At 41.6% G+C, this 5,494-nt stretch overlaps 1 non-coding gene across 1 annotated transcript; it reads left to right on the forward strand.

Annotated features, from left to right (window-relative positions):
* Window positions 1-4,859: 4,859 nt before the first annotated feature.
* LOC112533827 lies at window positions 4,860-4,965 on the forward strand. The gene has a single exon (XR_003078182.1). It is a non-coding gene; the product is annotated as a small nucleolar RNA R71 (small nucleolar RNA).
* Window positions 4,966-5,494: the final 529 nt, after the last annotated feature.

The following is a 5,494-nucleotide window of genomic DNA, read 5'->3' on the forward strand; positions in this document are numbered from 1 at the left end:
GTTTGTCTTCACCAATTACCAAAAATCTAACTTAAGTTACTCAAACCCTAGATTCATACAACTATGTTTAATATATAAAGTAAGTGTTCTAAAGATCATCAAGCATGTAAACGATTGATAACATAAAAGTAAATAGAAAAACATAAATCATGTTAACACGCTGCTCAATCTCCAATGAGTTTCCATGATACCCCTTGAGCCTATGTCCGTTGACCTTGAAATCACCCTTCTTAGGATGATGAAGTTCGACTGTGCCATATGGGAAAACTTGCTTAACCACGAATGGCCTCGACCATCGACTCTGAGCTTCCTTGGAAATAAACGAAGACATGAGTTATATAGCAATACTCTACCTCCAATCTGAAACTCCTTGGGACCTTTGAGCCTCTAATCATGCCACTTCTTTGTCTTAGCCTTGTAAATTGAAGAGTTTTTATAAGCTTGTTGACGCCACTCCTCTAATTCACTGAGTTGCCATTGTCTTTCCTTACCTGCAGAATCAACATCAAAATTGCAAGTTTTAAGGGCCCAAAGAGCCTTATGTTCTAATTCGACAGCTAAATGACAAGACTTCCCATACACAAGCCTATAGGGCGTAAAACCTATGAAGGTCCTATATGCAATTCTAAATGCCCATAATGCATCATCTAGTTTCGAAGCCCAATCCTTCCTACTTATACCTATAGTTCTCTCTAAGATGCGTTTTAAACCTCTATTAGTAACCTCAACTTGCCCACTGGTCTGTGGGTGATAGGGAGTAGAGAACCGATGCGTTACACCATAGCGCCTGATTGCCTTCTCCAATTGAGCGTTGCAGAAATGTGTTCCCTGTCACTAATTAGCACTCTAGGTGTGCCGAACCTAGTAAATAACCTCTTAAGGAACTTGCAGACAACTCTGGCATCATCCGTAGGTAAGGCCTGTGCCTCAAGCCATTTGGAGAAATACTCAATAGCCACGAGGATATACTTATTGCCATTTGAAGAAGGGAAGGGTCCCATGAAGTCAATATCCCAAACATCAAATATCTCAACAGTCTGCATACTAGTTTGGGGCATTTCATCACGGGAAAATATGTTACCTGAGCGCTGACAAGCGTCGCAAACCTGAACAAATGTCCTAGCATCCTGGAAGATAGTTGGCCAACAAAAGCTTGCATCTAACACCTTCCTAGCAGTATGGTCTGCCGCTTGATGACCTCCTACGGGTCCCTGATGACAGTGCCTCAAAATCTAGAGACTCTCTTCGCCATAAACACATCGGTGAATGACCTGGTCTACACACACTCGATATAGGAAGGGATCTTTCCAAATGTAGTATTTCAAATCAGTAAAGAATTTCTTCTTTTGCTGATAAGTCATACCCTTTGGTAAGACCCTAGCCACAAGGTAGTTAGCATAATCAGAAAACCAAGGAGAATCAGAATATACCTTCAATGAATACAAGTGCTCCTTTGGAAATCGATCATCTATCGTGCTCTCTTCAAGTGCTTCCAAGCTTAGATTCTGCAGTCTGGATAGGTGATCCACTGTCAAATTTTATGCGCCCTTCTTATCTCTAATCTCAATGTCTTGCAACAATAAAATCCATCTGATCAATCTCGGCTTAGCATCATTCTTATTAAACAAATACCTCAAAGCTTGATAAGATGAGGTATGATCTGAATTTGTCGAAGGCATAAACAACAGCCAGCAACTCCTTCTATGTAGTAGCTCAATGCTCTTGGGCTCCTGTCAAAGTCTTGCTAGCATAGTAAATGGGTTAGAACTTTTTATCAAACCTGTGTCCAAGTACAACTCCAACTGCATAGTCACTAGCATCGCACATTATTCAAAGGGCAGTCCCTAATCAAGCGAAGCCATGATAGGGGTTGTGGTCAATAGTTTCTTTAATAGCTCAAAAGAAGATAAGCATACATCATAAAAAAGGAAAGGTGCATCCTTAACTAGTAATTGAGTAAGAGGCCTAGAAATCTTAGAGAAATTTCTATTAAACCTTCTGTAGAACCTACCATGGCCTAAGAAACTCCTAACAGCCTTAACAGAACTAGGGGGTGGCAGCTTAGATATGGTTTCTATTTTAGCTCTATCAACTTCCATCCCTGCATGTGAAATCTTATGCTCTAGAACAATTCCCTCTCTCACCATAAAATGACACTTTTCCCAATTTAGCACCAAGTTAGCCTAAATGCACCTAGCTAACATGCGTTCTGAATTTGCCAAACAATGAGAAAATGAATTACCAAAAATAGAGGAGTCATCCATAAATACCTCCATTGACTCCTCAATCATTACATAAAAAATGGCCATCATACACCACTAAAACATAGCCGGCGCATTGCATAGACCAAAAGGCATCCGTCTATAAGCAAAGGTCCTATAGGGGCAGGTAAAAGTCTTCTTCTCTTGGTCTTCAGGTGCAATTGGAATCTAAAAATATCCTGAAAAACCATTAAGGAAACAATAAAACATATGTCCTGCCAATCTTTCTAACATCTGGTCAATGAAAGGAAGAGGGAAGTGATCCTTCCGAGTTGCATCATTAAGCCTCATGTAATCAATGCAAACTTAGAATCCTGTAACCGTCCGTGTAGGTATCAGCTCATCCTTCTCATTGGGAATTACTATCATGCCTGCTTTCTTCGGCACAACCTGCATAGGGCTCACCCAAGAACTGTCAGAAATAGGACAAATCATACCTGCATCAAGGAGCTTAATTACCTCCTTTTTCACTATTTCCTTCATGTTCGGGTTAAGCCGCCTCTATGGCTGAACTATTGTTCTATAGCTATTTCCATAAAAATCTTATGAGAACAAAAACTAGGGTTGATCCCGGGAATATCAGCAATCTTGTAGGCAAAGGCCTTCTTATACATCTTGAGTGAGTCTAGAGTTTTTGCTCGCTCATCAAGTGTCAAATCTGCTGCAATAATCATAGGCAACTTTTCTTCCTCATCCAAGAAACCATAGCTCAAGTGCTTAGGTAACTCCTTCAATTCTAAGGCCGAGGGGTCCTCGAAAGAAGACTTTACTTTCTGCACTTCTGACCTGTCAAGAGAAAGAAAAGGGTCAGTAGAACAGCTAGGCTCAGTAGCTAACAAACTAGTGAGCTGCTCCAACACTTGCTAGTTGGACAGCTCCTCCTCATCTCCTTGCAATGCTACCTGCAAAGGATCATCAAGCAATATTTCCTGTAAATGAGACTTAACCACATCATCCACAATATCAATAGAAAACACAATATCATCATGGTCTAAAGAATATTTCATGGTAGTAGCTAGGTCAAACGTAATGGTCTCATCATCTACCTTAAGCTAAAGCTTTGCATCACAAACATCTATAATAGCCCTAGATGTTGCAAGAAAGGGTCTACCTACGATCAAAGGAAAAGTACTCTCACCTTCTATGTCCATAACTACAAAATCCACAGGAAAAATAAACTTGTCTACCTTAACAAGAACATCTTCAATAATACCCCTAGGAATCTTAACAGTCCTATCATCTAACTAAATGCTCATCCTAGTGGGCTTAGGTTCACTCAAACCTAACTTATCAAACAAACTAGTGGGCATCAAATTAATACTAGATCCTAAATTAGCTAATGCACCACTAATAGGCAGTTCGCCAATAATGCAGGGAACAGTAAAACTCCGTGGATCTCTCCTTTTAAGTGACAGCTTGTTCTAAAAAAGAGTTGAACACTCCTCGTTCAGAGTCACTAGTCCCAAATCCTCCAGCTTCCTTTTGTTACTCAAAATTTCCTTTAAGAACTTGGCATACTTCGGCATCTATGAAATAGCTTCAACAAAAGGTAGGTTAATACGCAGTTGTTTAAACAAGTCAAGAAACTTACCAAACTGCTTATTAACCTTCTTTTGCTTAAGTCGAGCAGGGTAGGGGGACTGGTGGCTGGTACTCTCTCACACGGTTCTTTTGCTTGTCTTCCACCTTCTCTTCTTTTATCGCCTCAGGCTCTAGCTCATTCCTAGCTGGCTTATCCTGCATGGAAACATCATCATCATCAGCTAATGGTAAATAGCTAGATAACTGCTTACCTGATCGCAAGGTGATAGCCTTGCAATGCTCCCTTGGGTTTGACTACATTGTCTTTGGGAGGCGATCCTTGTAGCCTTTTAGGCGACATCTTAGAAATCTTGCCTAACTCGACTCTTGAGTTACGAATGGGCCTGCGATTTCTAAGAGCACCGCTGTCGATCTCTAAACCTCATCTCAGTTAACATGATAAACTTCATCATCAGCTCCTCCAAGTTAGATTTCTTCTCAACTGATGGAGGAATCTGTGATGGTACAGCCTGCTGCTATTGCTGTGGTGGTTGCTAATGCAGTCTCTGAAAGCTTGGTAGACCCTGGGCGTTGTTATTTCTCCAACCGAAGCCAGGGTTGTATATATTGCTGTATGGGTTATTCTATTGTCTAGGTGCATTACGCATGTAGTCTACCTGTTCAAGGTCAGCAGAAATAATAAAAGATGAAGAATTAGAAGTTGAAGCAAACATACCTCCCGCATTACAGTTTGCACCGTAATGCGAGCCACCACAAAACTCACAGCTTATCTGGGCTACATGAACCAGCATCTGAAGCTGGTCTAACTTCTTAGTCAATAGCTCCAACTGAGCTGCCAAGGCTCCTGTAGAATCCAAATGATTGACCACTCCTTGCCTCACTGGTCGGCTCCTAAAAGACTGCCACTGATAATTATTCATGGCCATCTCATCTATTAAGTTCTGAACCTGCTCGGACGTCTTATTGTTCAGTGCCCCTCTTACTGCTGCATCAACCATCTGTCTAGTAGCAAGGTTCAAACCACTGTAAAATGTCTGAACCTGCATCCAGACTGGTAGACCGTGGTGTGGACAGCATCTCAACAAGTCTTTGTACCTCTCCCAGGCAACATACATGCTCTCATCTTCCATCTGCACAAAGAAGAAGTGTCATTCCTCAGTTTACTAGTCTTAGCTGGAGGAAAGTACTTGTAGAGAAATTTCTCAGCCAATTATCTCCATGTCGTAATAGTGTTGGCTGGGAGTGACTGCAACCATCCTTTCGTTCGGTCCCTCAGAGAAAAAGGAAATAGCCTCACCGAATGGCATCATCAGTTGTTCCAATTATCTTGAAGGTGTTGCAGATCTCCCAGAAGTTGGCGATGTGAGCATTTGGGTCCTCGCTCGGCAGTTCCCCAAACTGTACACTATTTTACACCATCTGTATCACGTTTGGTTTTATTTTGGAATTATTGGCTGCCACAGGTGGTCGCAATATACTCGTTTGTGTCCCCTCAAAAGAAGGTCTAGCAAACTCATACATTGTCCTGGCTTCATCTGCAACCCGATTGTTGTCTCCCATCCCTGCTGGTCTATTCATAGGGGCTTCAAACTCTATCCATGCCTCCTCTTCTTCTTGCATACGCTTCCTCAATAAATGGAGGGATCACTCTGGTTTAGCAAGAGGGTCTACAGGAATAGGATTAGAGCTCT

This window comes from Ricinus communis, chromosome 6, assembly GCF_019578655.1.
Source record: "Ricinus communis isolate WT05 ecotype wild-type chromosome 6, ASM1957865v1, whole genome shotgun sequence".
Lineage (NCBI taxonomy): Eukaryota > Viridiplantae > Streptophyta > Magnoliopsida > Malpighiales > Euphorbiaceae > Ricinus > Ricinus communis.